The sequence below is a fragment of the Chlorocebus sabaeus genome, chromosome 22 (genome assembly GCF_047675955.1).
Source record: "Chlorocebus sabaeus isolate Y175 chromosome 22, mChlSab1.0.hap1, whole genome shotgun sequence".
Classification (NCBI taxonomy): Eukaryota; Metazoa; Chordata; class Mammalia; order Primates; family Cercopithecidae; genus Chlorocebus; species Chlorocebus sabaeus.
The window spans coordinates 68,313,468-68,335,775 of NC_132925.1; the positions used below are offsets into that span (position 1 = coordinate 68,313,468).

At 42.5% G+C, this 22,308-nt stretch overlaps 1 protein-coding gene across 8 annotated transcripts in view; it reads left to right on the top strand.

The window, feature by feature from the left end:
- FOXP1 (forkhead box P1) overlaps positions 1 to 22,308 on the top strand; it is a 628,854-nt gene that overhangs the window by 72,525 nt on the left and 534,021 nt on the right. For all 8 annotated transcript variants that reach the window (XM_038002507.2, XM_007984973.3, XM_007984975.3 and 5 more), the window contains one exon: positions 17,494 to 17,623. The gene's annotated coding sequence lies outside the window, so the exon portion shown is untranslated. The remainder of the gene's footprint in view (positions 1 to 17,493; positions 17,624 to 22,308) is intronic.

Sequence of the window (22,308 nt, forward strand, 5' to 3'; positions counted from 1 at the left end):
TTAGATATTTAATGGAAAGAAAAGCCTTTTATTATCACCGAAGGAAAGAACTGCCAAACATTGTGAGGCTCAGTTGAAATATTATAACGGATATACAGAGTGCAAATATATTTCACTGCCTTACATAATGGGGTGTTTAATAATAGTTGTTTCTTTAAATTTAGCACACGTATCTCAGACATTTGCACTTTGTAAATTATAGGCCGTGGTTCAAGAAACTCAATTTTTAAAAAAAAATTGTTTTAATGAGGTATGTACTGATTTTTTAAAAATGACCTTCAGCTTTGATTTATGTTTATGAGCCCAGATTGGGGAGTTCATGCCAGGAATGAACACTTTCCATCCTGATTTTTTACAAACGTAAATATGAGCAATGGCTGGGTCTGCTGACTCGATTGGACAGAGCTTAGTTGAACGTTGCAGTTGGTAGGCATCGGCCCCCTCTGCAGGTTTGGGGGCTGGGAAAAGCAAGGAGCTCACTACAGCACTGGGAGGACAGTACACATAAGTGTCTAGGGGGAAGCCCTTCCATTGTGCTGCACCTGTGTGCTTTCATTTTCTGAAGTAACTGGGCTGGCTCAGATTGCCCAAGGCCCAAGGTCAACTGATTTTTGTTTTTTTTTTAGAGACAGAGTCTCACTCTGTTGCCCAGGCTGGAGTGCAGTGGTGTGATCTCAGCTCTCTACAATCTCCACCTCCTGGGTTCAAGCGATTCTCCTGCCTCAGCCTCCCGAGTAGCTGGGATTATAGGCAGGTACCACCACACCTGGCTAATTTTTTGTATTTTTAGTAGAGACGGGGTTTTACCATGTGGGCCAGGCTGGTCAGGTGATACACCCTCCTCAGCCTCCCAAAGTGCTGGGATTACAGGTGTGAGCCACTGTGCATGGCCTGATTCTTTTTATTTATTTATTTTTTGAGACAGAGTCTTGCTCTGTTGTCCAGGCTGGAGTGCAGTAGCGCAGTCTCAGCTCACTACAACCCGCGCCTCCCGGGTTCAAGTGATTCTCCTGCCTCAGCCTCCTTTAAAGAGATAATTAAATTAAAAATGACATCATTAGGGTGAGCCCAAATCCAGCGTGACTGGTATTCTAATAGGAAGAGGAGATTCGGGAAGACTGTGTGATGACACAGAGGGAAGATGGCCAAAAAGAGAGGCCTCAGGAGAATCCCACCCTGTGGATACCTTGATCTTGGATATTCAGCTTCTAGAGTCGTGAGCAAATATTAATGAATGCCTGTTGTTCAAGCTACCCAGTCCCTCGTACTTGGTTACAGCAGCCCTGGCCGACTAATATGGGAGCATACAGTATCAGAGTCTGTATAAGGGCATGCATCATCTCTATTCTCTATTAAATACAATGCTTAAATTTGGAAAAATGACAGCAGGAAAACTATTACAAGGAAGAAACCCATACTGATTGGTGAAATCCATATGGAGAGTGGAGCTGTATCAGAAAATGTTGAAGTAGGCCGGGCGTGGTGGCTCACGCCTGTAATCCCAGCACTTTGGGAGGCCGAGGTGGGTGGATCATGAGGTCAGGAGATGGAGACCATCCTGGCTAACACGGTGAAACCCCGTCTGTACTAAAAATACAAAAAATTAGCCGGGCGTGGTGACGGGCGCCTGTGGTCCAGCTAGGCGGGAGGCTGAGGCAGGAGAATGGCATGAACCCAGGAGGTGGAGCTTGCAGTGAACCAAGATTGCGCCACTGCACTCCAGCCTAGGTGAGAGCGAGACTCCGTCTCAAAAAAAAAAAAAAAAAGAAAATGTTGAAGTAGTCACCATGAATCAAGTTTATTGAGAAGTCCCAGTGGGCTTAGTGTCACACATACATTTTCCACTTTTGTCCTTACCACAATCCTGTCAGCTATGAGCTGTTGCCCTCTCCATCTTGTGAGGAAACTGAGGCAAGGAAGTTCAGTGACATTCACAAGATTTCAGAGCCAGCCAGGGTCAGAGCCAGAATTCCAAGGCAGGTATCACTGTGCAGACCTAAGTTGTTGCTTTGACAGCCCTAAGCCCTTGGGAGGTTGGGGGCCAGAGAGGGGTGGTTGTAGGATCTATTATGTTAATTGGTTAAAAGATATTGGGACACATTGCCTTAATGATGTTTTGGTCCCCTCTGCAGAGAGAGGCTATAAAACATATTGAGTATGGTGAAGATGTCACTTGTAAAACAGTAAGTATCACTAATATTACAGAGCACTCAGGATCTGTTAACCCTGATCCAAGCCCTGTACATACCTGCCTATTTCTAACTCACAGAGGCCCGAGCAACTTCCCCGGAGCTTCTTGGGGGTCTGCACCCAGGCCATGTGACTCCAGCACCTGGACCTCTAACCACTGGGTAGGCACTGCCTTCCCTCACAAGCCCAGCGCCTGTCCAGCATCTGCTTCTGTCACAGTGAGGGGGAGAGGAGAGATGGTGGCTGCTATTTGAGCTTTTAGAACGGAAAAATGCTTCATCCCCCAAATTTCCTCCCTTTATTACAAAAATGATTTATGATAAATGTAAAGAATCTAAAAACTGAATCAAAGCTAGAATAAACATTATCTATAGTGCCACCCCCTAAAAATAATTACATCTAGTATTTTTGTCTGCTTTTCTAGTCCTTTTTCCCCCTATAGAAATATACTTAATATAGCCATAAATATACTAATAAGTTTATAGGCAGCAGCACTCATTAGAAAAGAGCAAGGGCTTTGGAATAAGAGGGGTTTAAATCCATTTACTAGTTGTGTGTATTTGGACAAGTTATTTCATTTCCCTCTGTCTCCATTTTCTGTCTGTAAAATGGGGATAATAACACTTCATTGGATTTTGCAGTAGCCTAGTGTATGTAATGTGCTCATTTGTGGCAGCTGGCACACAGTAAGTACTCAAACAACTTTAAAAAGAAGCAGTTTTGGGCTGGGCGCGGTGGCTCACGCCTGTAATACCAGTACTTTGGAGGCCAGGGCAGGCGGATCACGAGGTCAGGAGATCAAGACCATCCTGGCTAACACAGTGAAACCTCGTCTCTACTAAAAATTAAAAAAAAATTAGCTGGGTGAGGTGACGGGCGCCTGTAGTCCCAGCTACTCGGGAGGCTGAGGCAGGAGAATGGCGTGAACCCGGGAGGTGGAGCTTGCAGTGAGTCGAGATTGTGCCGCTGCACACCAGCCTGGATGACCGAGCGAGACTCCATCTCAAAAAAAAAAAGGCAGTTTCACAACATATCATTCAATAGACATTTGGTAAGCAGGTATGATTTGGGAATCACGTTTCCTTCTATGCCCTTGTTTCTTTTTACAATACTTTTTAATGGTTGCATAGTATTTCATTATCATATGAATCAGAAATAGTTTTTAACTGACATTTATTTTTCTGTTTTCATATACTAGATAATACTATGATGTATTCCTTTGTGACCTTGTAGTTGAATTTACCCCAGTGATTACTGTTTTGTTAAAAGCATGCATTCCTGTTCAGTCCTTACTCTTTGGAAGGGATTCTAAGTCTTGTTGAAGCCAGTCACCACCCCACTGGAAAGGCGGTGTCAGTTTACCCTGGGCCTGGCTGTGCATGAGAGTACCTGTTTCTATTTATGAAACTTTGATGTAAAATTAGATCAGTGGGCATTAAAGAAAACTGGGGCATAATTAAGTTCTATGGTTTGCTGACCCAAATCTGGTATCATGAAGGACTGGCAGCAAGTCGCACATTTGAGAGAGGAGAGAGCAGTTGGGGACACTGTTGTTGAGTTAGTTGTGTGGTCCAAGCAAAGATGAGAACAGCCGCTCTCAGGTGTGTAGCCCTTGCTGGTTGGCTAGGCATTGAGCACAGTGCTCTCCAATTGGATAACTTAATCCCAGCAATGCTTGGAGGTAGGGACTTTCATTAGCCACATTTTATAGAAGCAGAAATGGAGGTTTAGAGAAACTGTAATTTGTGCAGAATTACAAGGCTACTCTATGGCAATGTTGGGAGCTGAACCCAGGTGCCCTGATGTTCAGCTTTCTGCTCTTGTCCTAGGATGTTAGAAATGCAGGTGGAAATCTGGACCCAAGAGCCAGCACCGAGCCTAAGTCAAGGGCAGACATGGTAGCTGGTTGGTACTGGGGGAAGGACACTATGGAACCCCTTAATTGGAAAAGTTACCAGCTAGTTGGGAAAGAAAACCTGGGGCTTTGGCGAACACAGGAAGGTGAGGAGGGGGAGCCAGTGTAGGGAGAGTGTGCGGATTCAAATGGTAGATACATGGCCATGGAGACAGGAGACGTAAGACCACCACTTTCCCTGTTTCAAGGTTTACATGAATTATCCCACTTAATCTTCAAACCACTCCATGATATAGGAAGTATCATTACCTTTTTTTTTGCAGCTGATGAAATGGAGGCCCAGAAAGCTTAAACAGGGTTGGACCACGAGTCGCACGGCCAGGATCGGATGCCAGGCAGCCAATTCCCAACACTCCGCCGAAGCCAACCACGAACTAGGACTCTCCACAGTGGAGAGTTTGCAACTTGGGATATATTTGTTGGAAGTGATTGCTCCCTTCTTTTGAACTTTGCAGCAATTATTGTCTGCAGAATTCATCTGGCAATTAATCATGTACTCCCTGTGACAAGGCTCTTATTGTTGTCTTGAAATGTTATTTAAATCGCACATTGTTATTTAACTTCTCGCCCTGAGAGGCAGACTGTGCCTGGGTATCCCCCACCTCACCCAATGCATGTGTACCACAGTGCAATAAATGTTTGATTTAATTTCATTTGAGAGGCTTCCGGGTGGAAGTGATAATCTCATCCTTTAGACTTTAGACAGGTGACATTCGTGGAGAGGAATAAGTAGGAGAGGAAGGGGGACCATGCCCACAGTTGTGATTCAGAAGAAAATGGGAGAATCGAAGGGAGACAGAGAGAGGAATAGAAAGCATCCCTCCTCAGGGCTGGGCGCAGTGGCTCACACCTGTAATCCCAGCACTTTGGGAAGCTCAGGCAGGCAGATGATGAGGTCAGGAGATCGAAACCATCCTGGCTGACACAGTGAAACCCTTTTTCTACTAAAAATACAAAAATTTAGCCTGGCGTAGCGGCATGTGCCTGTAATCCCAGCTACTCTGGAGGCTGAGGCAGGAGAATCGCTTGAACCTGGGAGGGGAGGCGGAGGTTGCAGTGAGCCAAGATGGCGCCACTGCACTCTAGCCTGGGTGACGGAGTGAGACTCCATCTCAAAAAAAAAAAAAAAAAGGCATACCTCTTCTACAGTCTAATAGGAGGACTGAGTGCATGCCTTGTATGCTATCATAAACCCCCTCCCTGTCTCCTTTCTTGGGGGAGATGTCCCGTGTCATTTCCAGGTTGCACTACCAAGGGTGACTTGGCTCCTTGCTTTTCTGCTTCCTGGATTTGGCTGACTTCAAGTAAGAAGCCAAGGGATTTAGACAGTGGGAGTCAATGTGGAGTTTTGAGTAGAATTATAACTCTGTATTCCCAGTTTGGCTTTATTTTGGGAACCCTTCCAAACACTTTTCCTGTTTGAGCTGTTGGAAAAATGTTACTCAGTAGTGTTCAGTGGTGGTTAAGGGACGAGGCCTGGGTTTCAGAAAGATGTGGCTCTGTCAGTAACTGTGGTCTCAGGTAAAGGACTTCCCTTCACCAGCCTTGGTTCCTTTATCTGAAAGATAATAGTATTTACTCTTGCCACTGTTACAAGGCTTACTAAGAGGGTGGATGGAAATGCTATGGGCAGAGGACCTCATGTGCAGTGCAGCACAGGCTTCACACATGTTAGTTGGTCTTAGAACTGGATGTACCCAGGAGGATATCCAAAAGTCCTATGGCCGCACTGAACACCAGGAGGAAGGACCAGTGTGTTCCTTTCCTTTCTCATATTTGCAACAGAAATGTCACCACTTGGGCTCCGTGACACTTTTCTTGATGACATTGTCCTGATCATCAGCTCTTTTCGTGGCCCCTCGAGACATTTCCAGACCGCATCATTCCACACCCTGGAATGTGCATGTTTCCTTTGTCAGAAGGAACTGTGGCCATCAGATGTTGGACAGCTCTGAACCGGCTTGTTTTCTTCTTATCTACTTACTGTTGTGCTGAAGTTTAGTTTTATTTTTTAATGTTGTAAGAATTGTCTGGAAGTTATTCTTCAGTCATTTCATTAGTCATTTACTTTCTTGGTTTTGAAGACTGAGGAAAAATTACTTTGAGGCAGTGGGTCAGATGAGCGTGGCTGGCTGGGTAACCCATTCCCCGCTGAGTCACCTGTCTGTTCAGACAACTAAATGCTGAAGTATGCTTGATGACTAGTCACTGGCCAACATCGTATTAATTTGAAATTTCATTTCTGCTCCTTTTAAGTTGTGGTAGCTTTGGTTCCTTGGTGGGTTTTTTGAAAGTGCTCCAAGTATTGTATTGATTGGATGATGTAGCCTGGAATTCTTGGTTATCCCCCAAAGTGGTTTTGTCAATTTGAGGCATAAAATTATGACATAGTACTGTTCAAAAAGATGGGATTCAAATGCCTTCATTTTATAGGAAGGGAAACTCAGGTTCCGAGAAGCTCACTGACTTGCGAAACATCTCAAACAGTTGTTAGCAAAGCTGGAACGGCGTTGGTCTTCCTGGGAATTTGTGATGTGTACTCACCCCCTGGGCCTTGTTGCCCTTCTGCTAAAACTACCTGGAAATTATTTATTTTGGTCTTCTTCCTTGATAGGAGAGAATCTGAAAGTCAGGAAGAGTGGCTGCCTCCAAATGCCCTTGGCTCCTTCTCCTGACCTCCTAATGCAGTGTGTCCCCAGAGCATGTTATAACCTTGGAAAACAAGGCTACTTAGTATGTTTGTACTCTGATGCCTATACGTTCTGTGCATGGTCCAGCCTGAATGATGGATGAGGCTCCATACAGGCTTTCTGTGTCTTCTGCCATTCTCCCCTCCCTACAGTACCATATCTGATGAAATAATAACATCGAGTCACTGAGGAGGTTTACCATAGTTTGGTGCTACAACCTTAATTCATTTTTGTTTGTTTGTTTGTTTGTTTGTTTTTTGAGACAGAGTCTTGTTCTGTTGCTCAGGCTGGAGTGCAATGGCACTATCTTGGTTCACTGCAACCTCTGCCTCCTGGGTTCAAGTGATTCTCCTGTCTCAGCCTCCCGAGTATCTGAGATTACAGGTGTGTGCTACCATGCCCAGCTATTTTTTTGTATTTTTAGTAGAGATGGGGTTTCATCATGTTGAAATTCTGTTTGTTTTTTAACTTAACTTGGGCATAAGCTTAGGAAGATGATTTGGGGGCTGGGGATATTATTTATTTTATCAAATAATTTGGCCTGTATTTTTATTCCTTTAAGTAACTTGTAACTAACTGCAAAGGCCTGTGGTAAGATGGCTTTTGTTTCTAGTTGGGACATGGAGACCAAGAGAACTCTCTAGAAGACAGATTTGGCTCCACTGCTGTGGGACTTCACACTTACCTCCACAGAGGGGCTCTTCTGATGCCTCTATGTAAACAGCACTTTTAAATCCTACTTCAAGGACCATTGGTTTTCTCTCAAGAGATATGTTCCTTTTTTTTCTTCTCTTAACTCTCTTGTTATTTTCCTCCTTTTCCAATAACGAAAGGCTTTTCAGTTTTACATTAGAGGCTACTACTTGTTTTTTTTTTCTAATTGTAAAGCAGGCAAAAATCATCACAGAAAACAGATCTCAAAAGAATTGCACTTAGTGTTGTGACCTAGTTGATTTCTTCATTCTTTGAAACATTATTTGATTTTTCCTTCCGTATTAGCTGTTATGTATGCCGGTTACATAACCTTAATTTTTCATGGAAAATATGGATGTCATCAATTAACAAGACTACCCCTGCTGTTGTTATGGATGGCTTCTTCTAGAATGTTCCCACTGGGGAAACTGAGGCCTAGGTTTGAAACTGCAGGATTTGCCATTGTAATGTTTTCCTTTTAGTAACATCATCACTATGAATATAATTCTTGTTCTTATCCAGTAGAGAGCCTTGGTTACCGGCAAACCAGTTCAAGCCTTTGAATAGATACATAGGGATCACCTTTCTAGTGTGAAGATGAAAATAATATAATTTGTTTACCACCTTGAGTTGTTTACCACAGGCTGTGAAAAATATGTTTTGAATTTAAAAGTGTGAAAAACAAGTGCTAGCTATCAAAAAAGCTCTCCCCTCAAAGTAAACATGTTTATAGAGCAAGACTCAAAACAAAATACTTGATAAGCCCAGCCAATCAAAAGAAAGTAAACATGTTTACCACAAAAGCCTTATAAAGAACCCAGATGGCAGCCAGCTCTCTGTTCACTTGACCGTCCTTCCAGGGAGCTGCAGAGGCTCCCCTGGGCCTTGGGGACAGGGCCGCCACTTGCCTTGCTAGCAGGAGACCTGCCTTGTGTGAGCCCTGCTCAGTTAGCTAGACCCAGTTTGCCAGTGGGAAGGGAAGGTTTGTGTTTTCTGCCATTTAATTGAACCATGAATGGAAGGTCTTTGTGAAAATGATCCTGGAGTTCCCATGATTCTTAAAGAGCAACTTGTTATAGATAGGGTGCCAGGTGGGCTTCTGGGGACTCTTCCTGGCTCCCCAAAAGAGCCTTCCAGATGAGCGTCACACCCCCAACCTTCTGTGTCCCAGGCACTGTCGTGCCACCATCCAGGATATAACTTGCAAATCACAGACCCTGCCTCACTGATCTCACTCTGGTAAAGAAACCAAAGAGCTCGAACAGAAGTCAGTAGAAAAGACAAGGCCATCTTGAGGGATACTGGAGTTTTCAGGGCACGGGGTGCCACGATGTGAGTCTTAGATAATGTAAAAGACACTGAGTTCAGAAACGGGAAGGTGGATTTTGTGCACTGGGAGGAGCAATGGATTCAAGGTGGTTAGTGGCATGTCTCAGTGTAGTCCAGGAGCAAGTTCAGGAGAAATGACCCAGCTCCATGGGAGGTTATTAGTCAGGGGAGAATTTGAGAATTCAGAGTTTTAGAAGTAGAACAGTTCTAAGGGATGGCGAGATCCATGTTTCAACCATGCCCTCAGATGTAGAGGAAGTAGTGGCTGTTAACCAGCACTTATTAAGCCTTTACTGTGTAAGGTCAAATATTAACCCAATTTTCAGATGTGGAGGAACCTGATCAAGGTCACAGCTAATAAGGGGCAGAGCTAGGGTTGAACCCAGGCAGTCCATTTAGCAACTCATGATCGTAGCTCCTGTGCTGTGCCGCTTCTTGAGTGGACTGGAAACTTTTAGGATTAAGGAAGTTAAGATAAAACAGGCATATATTCACTCATTCAACAAAATTTTTTTTTTTTTTTTTTTTTTTTTTTGAGTGCTTTATCCTTATCGGGCCTGATGTAAGCCTTGGCTAGGCTGTTGGAAGTGCCATCTTTATGGCTACTGAGGTTGACAGAAGTGACCACACTGCAGGGATCTAGACAGAAATTGTGAACCATATGCAGGCTGAGTATTCCTTATCTGAAATGCCTGGGACTGGGAAGTGTTTGAGATTTCTGAATTTTTTTTTTGTTTTGGATATTGGAATATTTGCATTATGTATACTTAATGGTTGAGTATCCCAAACCTGAAAGTCCCAAATCTGAAATGTTCCAATGAGTATTTTCTTTGTTTTTTAAAAAATTATTTATTTAGTTTATTTTTTCACATTTTTATTTTTTCATTTTTATGGGTACATAGTAGGTGTGTATATATTAGAGGATGCATGAAGTATTTCCGTACAAGGCAGGTGGTGCATGGTGCATCATAATCATGTCAGGAGTATCCATCCCTCAAGCATTTGTCCTTTGTGCTATAAACCATCCAATTATACTCTTTTTTTTTTCTTTTTTTTTTGAGTCTCACTCTGTCACCCAGGCTGCAGAGACTTGATCTCAGCTCACTAGAACCTCTGCCTCTCGTGTTCAGGCAGTTCTCCCACTTCAGCCTCCTGAATAGCTGGGATTACAGGCACCTGCCACCATGCCTGGCTAATTTTTGTATTTTTAGTAGAGACAGGGTTTCACCATGTTGGCCAGACTGGTCTTGAATTCCTGATCTCAGGTAATCTGCCCATCTCAGCCTCCCAAAGTGCTGGGATTACAGGTGTGAGGCACGGTGCCTAGCCATCTTTGACATTTAGAAGTAACTGCCAGTTGGCTGGGCAGGAAGCAGTGATTCCCTTACATGTGACTATGAGTAGAAAGGTTTCCATGGATCTTGGAATCACGGTGGAGGAAGGCGATGGTACTTTCCTTGAGGGTAGGTGACAGGCGAGGTGGGCTGTTGGCAGAGGAGCAAGTTGGCTGTAACAGGAATTGAAGAGAGGCCAACTCTTTCTTTTTTATTTGCCTGAAGTTGAGAGATGTGGAACTAGCGGCTTCTGGAAAAGGAGAGAGGAGACGTCTTTAAGGGTAAAAGGCAAGTCTCTCCATTCATCCAGATGATGGTAGTGGAAGGTGGTGGAGAGAGGTGAGCACTAACGCCCAGGGAAAGGAGGAGTGGAGTTTCTTCAACACAGAAGGGAGATTCTGGAGTGTTCTAAAGGGGGCAGGATGATGGTCTGTCTCATCCCGGAAGAGGGGAAGTGATCAGTTAGGTCAGTTGTTCTCTACAGCAGAGTTTGGACATAGAAGGGGGAATGGAGCAGACAGATGCCACAGGAAAAATCTCACTAGCCTGCGAGTTTCAAGCGGAATATTCAGGAGATTGTTAGTGAAAAAGAGAGCAATAAATAAATAAACCAAAAAGGGTTTCAGGTTGAGCCTCAGAGCTACAAAAGTACTTACGTAATTCCCCATGTGTTCTAATTAATCCAGCGGGTTTACTTAAAAATTTGTTTTTGAGCATAGATACCAGTAAGTCCTCTGGTGAACTGAAAGAAATCTTACTAGTGGAAGATTAATAAAAGGCATAGTGATTGGTTAGTTTTAGGGAACTTCACTGAAACAAAGTCAGTTAAATGGGCTTGCCCAAATCATGGAGGTTTGTGTAGTGAAGCATTTGGTTAAATCTGGTGACGTTTTTACCACAACTGTATTAGAACCTAGTGCTGAAGACAGATGCTTATTTAGGGTATGTTTGAGTTATTATTATTATTTTAAAAACAGAAGTGTTATTTGTTCTTCTTTTCCTAGCCTATGAATCAAGGTGGATTGGCATTTTATTTATGAGCTGACAAACACATACCTTTTTTTGCAGCTAATGTGCTTTTTTGAACTGGGTTCAGCATTGTCAAAAAGTTACTCACAGGAGTTGGTGATGGAGCCCGCTCCACCCACTTCTGTTCCCTTTCTATTTTGGTGCCATTTGCAACAAAGGAAACTAAGTTTGTAAATTAGAGAAGGATTGAAGCTCTCACAAATGCACTTTTTATAAGGTTGTGTAACAGATTAGACAGAGCGGGCTAACTCTTGCTGTGGCACGTGGGACCCGCGGAAACATCCATGCAAACTCCATGAAGTGGCCCTGGCCAGGGGACTCCCAGGTTTTCTGGCCAATCTGATTTAGCTGCATTTAAAAACATACAGCAATGAAGATGTATGTATCTGTATGTGTGTATGTTCCTATGCACGTATGTACACTTGTGCATGTTTATACGTGTGTATATATACATATGTATATTACGTGTGTGTATAAAATTGCCATTTAGCATTCTCAAACCAAGGGAGATCCCGTGGGCAACACATTGAATTTGACTTTTGTATCAGGGTCCCTGATGATTGAAATAGATGGCTTTTAATTCTCCTAGGCCTTAAGTGGACCAGGGGAGGCAGAGGAGGGCTGAAAGAACCCAGAGAGAGAAGTTGTGTGGAGAGAGCTGCCTGGCAGGGTTGCCACTGGTCAGAGAGACTCAGAACCAGAGAAATGAATACCCCATCTTCTCTGGCCTCCTGAGATGAGAACTCCCATTGGCTGGCTGGACAGAGAGCAGCCTTCCAGGACACAGAGCTGGGTGGGGGATAGTGGGTGGAGCCTCTGGAGAAGCAGATGGAAACCATCCAATGCATTTTGTTCTGGAAACAGCTATGCGAGGTAACTGCCATAACTCAACCAGTAACCCGTGGGAGAGGTCAAGGTGGGAAATGAATTCCTTCCTAGATCTTCAGGGTGGGTACAGAGCATCTAGCTTTAAAGCACTGGTTCTCAAAGGATGGTGCCTGGATCAGTAGCATCAGTATCACCTGGGAACTTGCTGGAAATTCTCAGGCCCCATCTTGGACCTACAGAATGCAAAACTGGAGGAGAGGCCCAGCAATCTGTGTTTCACAAACACCCCTGGAGATTCTGGTGCTTGGTCAAGATGTCTGTGAGTTGCTGGAGGCTCAGCATATGATGTCATTTTACTGAGAGGGCCTTTGTTGGCATGCTCAGAAATGCCCGTGATGAGCATGTTGTCCATATCAATCCACCGCTTGAAATTCTGCAGTGCCTCAATCCTCTCTTTTTAGGGTAGACATTCTTCAGTAGAAATGGAATACTTGATTACATTTAGGCCGTGGAGGCCAATACCCAGTACAGTTCATTCCTTTAATTTTTAAACTCTTCTCTCAGCTATGCAGGCAAGTTCCAGGGCAGACTTTTGGAGGTTGTTTTTGAAAAATAGATGCAAATGCTGTCTGTACTGTTGTTGTTTTCCTGGTGCCTGGCAGTGTTTGGTAAACAACTTGATTGCTAGGTCCCGGCCTCAGGGAACCACAGCTGCTCTTTCCAGCTCCCTGCAGACTTTTGTACTGAGCAGGGATTGCTTCAGGGAAAAATAAACAGGGGAGAACAAAACAAGAAAACATCACTTGTTGTTTTGTTGCTGCCTCTACCTGTTTTCCTGGAGCTGTTTTGCAACCACAGACCCTGGGATTTGGGTTCCTTTGCTTTACAAAAACAAGGCAGGCCCGGGTGGCATTCCACGCTTCTCTCTCCATGGCTAGACTGTGGCATTTGGAGTAGCCACAGGACTTGAAAAGCATTGGAAAGGACTTAGTAGCCACTGCCAGAACGCATGCATTTTTAAATATGTAAATTGAATAGGGAGAAAGCTTCATTCTTTCTAATGACCCCCAAGATGGTAATCTGGCTTTTCAACTCTCTAGGAAAACAGATTGAATATGGCACAATTAATGTTTCAGCACTTCTAGGCTTTTCGCTAAAATATTTTAATGGGCTTTTAATTTATTGCCGCTCTTGATTAGCAGGGTTGAGGCAGGGTTACTGCTGACCTCCTGGGCCAAGGTACTTCTGGGGCTGTAGTGAAGTGGAAAAGAACAAAGGTTTGATAGTGTTCTCAGCTGGAGCCTCCCAGGGATGATCCCCTGGGGGTTCACTGAATAATTCCTTCCCCTAAAGTAGTCAGAGAGCAATGCAGTGTTCTTCAGATCTTTATCAGAGTTACCTGGGGTATCTGGTAGAACAGCAGATTCCTGGAACTTGTTTAAGAATCTCTGGACTATGGAGGGCAGGAACTTGGGCTTCAGGCTGGTGCCCCCCTGCACACTCACATTTGCAGTCCATGGCCTTGGTGATTGATATTGCTACAGTGTAAATATGTGAGCTGGGGTACAAAGCAAGTAGGGGTACTGCTACATTTTTTAAAAGTGTTTGAGACTTGCGCATTGTTTATTAGTGCATTTACTTTTCACTTACTCTAATTCCTAAGTTCGCTATTCCCTCCCTTCTTAAATCAAACAACTTTCTTCCGGAAATCGTTTCCTTTTGGTCTGAAATAAGTCTTTTAGAATGTCCTTAAAGAGAGGTGATAAACTTCTGTTTGTTTGAAAAAACTCCTATTTTACCCTCAGCTTTAAAAGATAGTTTTTCTAGTTATACAATTCTACGTAGGCAGGTGGGGGTTTCTGTCATTTTTTTCTTTTCTTTTTTGTTTTTGCCTCTGCACTGTGGAAAGGATAATTTATTTGGGTATCTATCTTCTGGTATTTTTAAAAATTTCAATTGCTGTATTTCTTTTTTGTCTAGAGTTCAGAACAGTTAAGTATTTTAGTTAGCTATGGGGTTCCATGAAGATGGAATTCAGTCCTATATCTAATTCTTAACAACATGCACACACACACACACACACACACACACACACTTCCACACACCACATTGATGATTCACCCTTTATTTTTAGATATGCCTGGTTACTTTAAAATATTAGAAGTCAAATAAAACAGACAGCACTAATGACCATACACATACAGCATTGTTTTTTTTTGTTGTTGTTGTTTTTTCTTGACAGAGTCTTGCTCTGTCACCAGGCTGTAGTGCAGTGGCGCAATCTTGGCTCACTGCAACTTCCGACTCCCTGGTTCAAGCGATTCTCCTGCCTCAGCCTCTCTAGTAGCTGGCGTCACCACACCCAGCTAATTTTTGTAATTTTAGTAGAGGTGGGGTTTCACCATGTTGACCAGTGTGGTCTCGATCTCCTGACCTCGTGATCCGCCCACCTCGGCTTTCCAAAGTGCTGGGATTACAGGTGTGAGCCACCGCATCCAGCCACATAGCATATTGTTTAACCGATTTATGTATTAGCTAGAAAACTGCTACTCCTCCAGTCCGAATGAAAACGAAACTCCCACAGGAAACCTCCACTAGCTCTCTCCTCATGGCTATCTTTGCTGTTGACTTGCCTACTCCCCACCCCGAAGCCTTTGAGTATGATATTCCGACCTGTGAAATGCGTTTTCCGCCCAATCTTCCAATTCCTTCCAAAACCTCAAGATAATGAATTCTTCTGGAAAGCTCTTATCTGCCCAGACACCTACTGGTGCTTTTCTGTGTCACCTGTACTGTTTCTCTGTGCTTCTGAATCACTCTGGAATCCTCAAACTGGAGACAGTGAGTGACCTCATCCATCCTTTGCTACAGGGATTGCAACTTGTTTTGTTTAAATATAACTTATTTAAAAAGTTAGCTGTCATCTTTGAAAGATTCTGAAATTTTACTAAATAGAAATCTAGATTACTTCCTTTGTTTGTCGAATTGAAAGCTCTTGAGGCTCTTGAGGGTATGTTCCCATGTGGCAGTAATTGGAGGGGGAAGTCCAGTGGCTTCCCCCTTGAAGCTGATAAAGTGAGGATTTCTCAGCTTGCTATGTTCGTTCCCTCTCCCTATTACCTTACACTTGGCCTCCTTCGCTCATTTGCATTACCTGCCTGTTCCAAAATGTGGCCCATGATTGGTAGTACCAGTATGGTCAGGTAATGCCAAAATTCATTGAGCAAGCCTGAGTCAGAAGGGTATATCACAAAAACTCAGGACTTTTGTATTAGGGTATTGGCTGGAAAATATAGAGTTCCCATGAGCACAAGCTTTATAGAGTCAGGCTACTAAAACTCCCTGTGCCTCAGTTGTCTTATCTGCATATTGAGTTTAATAATATCTGCTGAGAACTTTGTTGTAAGAATAGAATGAAATAACGGTTGTAAAAGACTTAATACCCAGTACAAAATGAGTTTTCAACAAATGGCAATTGTATTTTTAGAGAGTGCCGAAAAGTTACTTCTTTCAATTGTTGATTCATTTACTCACTCAAAAGATACGTATGGAGTACCTGCTATGAGCCGGGTGTTGATCTGAAATTTTGGAGTATTGCGAGGAACCAAAAAAAAGTTCTTTTATCTGATTGAGCTTACATTCTAGTGGGGAAGACAAGTGAGTAAATAGATCATGGCAAAAGCTCTGAAGTAAGCACATGGGATGATATGATTGGGAGTAACTTGGAACCTAATGTAAGTAGGTAGGCAAGACAAGCTTTTTGAAGTGGCCTTTGTCCCTAAGATCCAGTACTGAGAAGGGGCCAGCTGTGTAAGGAATGGGCTCACGGCGTCTCGGGAAGCTGAGGTAGCAAGTCCACCAGCCCTGAGACGGGAAGACACTTGCCTTGCTTGAAACAAAAGGAAGGCCACTGTATCTACATTGGTTATTGTTTGGGATTGGGTTGGTAGTTAAGGTAGGGTCAGAGAAGTAGGAAGTGACCAGATTATGTAGGGCCCTCAGGCCATGGAAAGAAATTTAAATTTTATCCTAAAGATGGTAAACAATTTCAGCCCTTTTCTTTTCTTTTCTTTTGTTTTCTTTTCTTTTCTTTTCTTTTTTTTCCTTTTTTTGCTATATGACATAGACCTCATGGCTTTAGGGAGCATGTCTGAGCCTTGGAAGTACTTCTTGGATCTCAAAGCTGCTTGGAGGCTTGGAGAACAGGACTTCGCCATTTGACTCGAAATGTGGTCCATGATTGGTAGTATCAGCATCTCCTGGTAGTTTTCTAGAAATGCAGAATCTCAGGCCCACTCCAGATCTAGTGAATCAGAGCCTTCGGGGATGGGTCCCAGGAATCTGTATTTTGAAATGCTCTCCAAAAGATGCTTATGCGCAGAAGTTTGAGAAGCATCAATCTAGAAGACATCTGGACAGATTTCTACAGGACTTAGAGCTGTGCTCGTTGGAGAAGAGTGGAAGCCTTTCCTGGGCACCCAGGGGATGCTGCCAGCCACAGGGGGTGCTGGCTCAATAGGGTTAGGTACTGGTGCCAGGGTTAGCATTCTAAGCGCTTGAAAAACTCTCTGGTCACAGAACATCTTCGGTGTTGATGGCAGGTCAGCATAAGAGTGAATCATGATAAAAACAAAATAAAAACCAAAAACCTCTATTTAATCAGTACACTTAAAGGAGAAGTTAGTAGTTTAAAGTAATTAGAAGAGATATACTTCTTTCAGAAAGACAGAAGCTTAGAGGTGGAAGGAACTTGAAGAACATTGGTTAATGCCCTGACCCTACAGGTGAAGAGACTGGAATCTGGAGATGATAAATGACTGTCCTGGGGCCACACTAGCGATTAAAGACCATACTGGGTCCAGAACTCAGGCTTCTCAACTTTTGAGCCCTGACCATCGCACAATACGTGCTTTCTTGATGGAAACATCTCATGAGTATTGCTCCTTATGTAATCCATAATCATTTTTAGAATAAAACAGAATTATTTTGGAGAAAAAAAGAATGATGATTACCTTTCCTACTAGTTTTAACGTTCATTATTACTATTAGTATTTCTAAAATAATTTAAAATTATTTAATTTTTTTGTTTACTTTATTTTGTTCTTCGATAAAGATCACAACTTAATAGGGAATGGTACATTTATCTGTGTAATATTTTAGTTAAAACAGTTTATTGTTACCTGAACACTTGATAATGGGAAGTGGTATTTTCATATGCTAAAATATTTAAAATACTTGGTACAAAGCCCATAATAAATAACAACTTTTCGGTGTATGTGTTGAAGTGATTAGTAAATGTATCTTTCAAAACAGTATTTCCGGTTCATATTTGACAGCATCACACTTGATGTATTGACATACCCTGGCTTGAACGGTGTTTTCCCCTACCTCAAGAATCTATGTCTTGCTGTTTTCAAGTGTAAGGAAGTGGTGGTTTTAGAAGTTACATCTTAGTTATGTGTAAAAAAATATTTTTGTGTTGCAGTGTCCCAGAAGCTTTTGTTGACAATTCCAGTTTCCGAACAAAACATTTCGGCAATGGTGAGGGCTTCGATCCCTTCTCTGATTTGCTGTCAGCCATGAACGGATGGATGTGATGCCTGCTAGCCAAAAGGGTGAGTGAATGAATGTTTGTGATTATTCATCTGAAAATTCACAAGACAAAAAATCCTTCAAGACAGTTGCCCACCCAGGATGAGAGCTTCTCATCTTGAAAGAAAGGACAAACTCTGTCTTTGTTTTCTGGTGTAATCTTTTCAGATAATTCCTGCAGTGATCTGAGGATTTATAAAAGGCATAATAGGACATAGGAGAACTTTCTGTGCTTGCTTTTTTGTTTTAATCATATTCTGAAGAGTGGACTATGTCAGTTTTGGGTCATGTGCAACATTGAATGAGTAATTGCTTTTTTGGTCTCATTACAACTTGGTGATAACATGAGCCACCATGAAATAAGACAATAATTTTTTCATCTTGAGTTTTAGGGAAAATTTGAGTCTAATTTGTTCCTTGAGAGAGTCCCATCCCAATCTTTTTGTATGATCAGGACTTTTGAGAAAGCCAAAGGATTGGAAACTTGGGATTTTCAAAGATTTTTTGAAAGACTTCTGGGATTTTTTTTTTCTATTGTATAGAAACCTTATTAGGTTATTCACTGCCTTTTTAGGGGGAGGTTAGAAGGGATGTGATGATATTTTTCTCTGTGTGTTTTCCATCTATCCTGTTCCTCATCAGTCAATGACTCCCCTGTAGTAATGAACACTGTGACTTGTTGTTACCAGAGACAATGATTGGTTGAGGCCAGGCATTTTGGGTGACAACTCTGACGTCATTTGTGGTAGCCTTGTCATTGAATGAAGTCAGTTTTATGGAGAACCATATCATTTCAGGGTTTGTATTGAATGGCATTTAATGGTAAGACCCATTGGCATAAACTCATCTTTTTCTGTCTTAGTGCAGTAATATTGGAAGCAAATTGTAAATAATGGAGAGAAGGGTAGTGAAGCAGAAAGGGCACTGTATTGGGAGTTGGGAGGCTTAATAGTAACCTGGCATGGGGCAAATTAGTCTCTCTCTTCTTTGATTTTTTTTCTTTTTTTTCTTTTTTTTTGGAGACGGAGTTTTGCTATTGTTGTCCAGGCTGGAGTGCAGTGGCGCGATCTCGGCTCACTGCAACCTCCGCCTCCCCAGGTTCAAGCAATTCTTCTGCCTCAGCCTCCTGAGTAGCTAGGATTATAGGCGCCCGTCACCGTGCCTGGCTGATTTTTGTATTTTTAGTAGAGACAGGGTTTTACCACATTGGCCAGGCTGGTCTCAAACTCCTGACCTCAGGTGATCCGCCCGTCTTAGCCTCCCAAAATGCTCGGATTACAGGTGTAAGCCACCACGCCAGGCCTGATTTTCTATATCTAAAGCAAAGCATTTAGGTTAGAGGATCCTATTCTATCAGTGTTATTGAGGCCCTAGAAATTATCTATTTAAACACCTCAGTTTACAAATGGGACAGCTTAAGTCCATGAGTCTAGGTGGGATAGCCAAGTCCCTGGGGTTGGTCTGGACTGGACCATAGCTATTTGGTCATGATTCAGTGGTTCTTTCTAGCTTATTTCAATTACAAAGATTAAGACATCCTGCCCATTTAGCTTTGTAAACCTCCTCTGATGATATGTCTAACACATTGTTATGCTTTCAATTATTTGGGCCAGATTTGCAAAGATTTTATAGCTAGAGGTCATTTTAACAAATCCTTCCCATTTTATACATTAAAAAATACGTTAGTTTTATTGTCCAGAGAAACTGTGTTCATGGTGAAGCAACTGGCTCAAATATTAGCGACCAGATGATTTTCAAAGAGCTATTGGCTCAAAAAGGCACTTCCTGTCAGTTTGTTAACTGATAACTTGTACTGGTTCTGCTGGAGCTAGAGAGAGAGAAAAAAAAATCAAGTCTCTTATCTTCTCTACAGTATTACTTCTGTCAGTGGCAAGAAATAAGGCAAATAGTAAACAGTAACACACAGGCAAGGATGTCCACAATGAAAAGAAATGGTCAATGGAGTCATGAAATTTTAGAGTTGTTGGTGATCTTTGATCTTTTTACTGGGTGGCCTTGGGCAAGTTGTTTGGTTCCCTCACCTGTGAACTCCTGAGGTTTTCCATTGCTATGCATGTATGATAGACTTTTGTGGATGGTCTGTAGATTAGTGAACAGGCAGCACGTGCTAAGAAAATTTGTATCTTGGCCAGGTGCGGTTGCTCATGCCTGTCACCACAGCACTTTGGGAGGCTGTGGAGGGTAGATCACCTAAGGTCAGGAGTTCAAGACCAACCTGACCAATATGGTGCAACCTTGTCTCTCCTAAAAATACAAAAATTATTTGAGTGTGGTGGCGGGTGCCTGACATCCCAGCTACTTGAGAGGCTGAGACAGGAGAATTCCTTGAACCCAGGAGGTGGAGGTTACAGTGAGAGGAGATCGTGCCACTGCACTCCAGCCTCAATGACAAAGTGAGGCTCAGTCTCAAAATAATAATAATAATAATAATAATAAAGAAAAGTCGTACCTTTAGGAATTCAGGTAGAGTTGAGAACAAAGCCTTGGTCTGTTTCATATACACATGAGAATTCATCAAAGTTGTTAGAATTCTGAAGGTATTGAAATAACAACAAACTCAGGTTTTTGGTTACATGTCATCTCTGTCTTTGGTATTGAGAGAGTCTGACTCAATCTCACTGTTATAAAATTGATGTATGAAATTGAACAAAACCACATGAATGGATTTGTTGAAGACGAGGCTCATTTTATTCATTAATTTCAATTGGGTTTGGCCCATTATTTGAAAAATCCATCTGAAGAACTATAATGAAAATGATATCTGTTTTGAAAAAATGCACTTTTAGGCCTAGTGGAATACTAAGTTTTTTCTAAATAAGGAAATTCTTAGTATTTGTCAGGCTTAAAAAAACTTCCCTTCTCTGTATTTTTTTAGTAGAAGGTAGAGGTATCCTATGAGCTGGACCACATGTTCTGATTTTCCATTCTCCTTCCTTTTTTTTTTTTTTTTTTTTTTTTAGACAGAGTTTTGTTCTTGTCACCCAGGCTGGAGTGCAATGATACAATCTCAACTCACTGCAAGCAATTCTCCTCCCTCAGCCTCCTGAGTAGCTGGGATTGCAGGTGCCCACCACAACACCAAGCTAATTTTTGTATTTTTTAGTAGAGACAGGGTTTAATTATGTTGGCCAGGCCGGTCTCGAACTCCTGACCTCAGGTGATCCATCCGCCTCAGCCTTACAGGGATTACAGGTGTGAGGCACCGTGCCTGGCCCCATTTTTTTCTCAAAGTGCATTTCCAAGGCTTGCTCAGAAGACTCACTGTCTCCCTCTGTGCTGCAGTGTCTGGCCTTCCATGCATTATGCATCTGATAGTCATTCCATTGTCAAACATTTATTCACAGTCCTGTGCCTTTTAGAACTTTACAGTTTATTGAATAACCAAAGGAGCACCAATTATTTGTTGCAGCTGATAATTTGGAGTCTTTAGGCTTGAAATAAACTCTAATTCTGAGTGAAGTGTTTCATGGTAAGTGTCCTCCTGGTAGACCAGGGTCAGAGTCACAGAGGTAGGCAACCAGAACAACAAATTGCCTCACTCAAACACAAGGAAATGAAACCATGAAATAAAAGGTTTCCACAAATAGATCATTATGGCCAATTTTTTAAGGTCAGAAGATGGGTAGTGTACTCAATTGATGCTGGCAATAACCATGCTTGCATAGTAAATTGATTTAGAGGCAGGAGACAGCGAAAGAAGGGCTGAGCACTTCACATCTCTCTTTGTGCTGTGGTTCTTTAATGCCACCGTTCACCAGGAAGGAGTCAGAGTTGGCTCCTGTTTCCTGGTGTGAAGCTTTAGTTGACACTGGTGCCTATAGATTGCACATCACGGGACTTCCAGAGTGAAGACTGGTAATGCCTGCTGCATATTTAATCGGCAGTTAGCCGCAGTGTTATTAATAAATGTGATCGTAGCAATTTGTATTTGCATAGAGTTGTTTTGAGAAGGGCTGACTAGAGATGGCAAATGTGTCGGTTTGTTCGTCCGTCTCTGCTCTGTCATTACATCGTCTCTACCAATCCCTCGCTTGTAGATCTGGTGAAAAGACATAAATGTCATGCAACATTGTGTGTGATTTGCTCACAATTGTTTTCCCTTATTTGTCCAGCCTTCCTCTTTTGATCTCTCTCATGGTCAAATTGCTACCTTTTGACTTACTAGGAAAAGATAAAAACATGGGCAGATGCATCCTTCTCACCGAAGACTTCGTGAAGGGCTACTTTTTGGCTGGGAGTTCCTTTCTTTTTAAAATAAAACTTGAGAATATGGACTTTCCGTGACCGGTTTTGGGGTGGGGCAGTGGTGGCACAGCTTCCAGAAGGTATGTGCAGCTGGCAGGTACCTTGGGCCAGGAGAGCCAGCCGACAGGGTTCCTTTCTGGTCTGCTGTGTGCTGCAGCCTGTCAGAGGGCCAGCCCACTATGTTGTACTTAAACTTCCAGTCTCTGGAATTTTGACTTTGAAAAGTAATTTTAACAATTTAATAAACTACATAATATGTTTTATAAGCTGGAGCGAATGATCTTAAGTATTTTGGTCTCTTTCATAACACAATGAACCTAATATTGGTAAAAATACAGATCTTCACTCACACCATAAAGACAGTCTAGATTTAATAAGCAGTTATGAGTGCTGGCAGCTGCCTATCAGATTGTATCACTCAGGCTCCCGCATGCGAAGACAG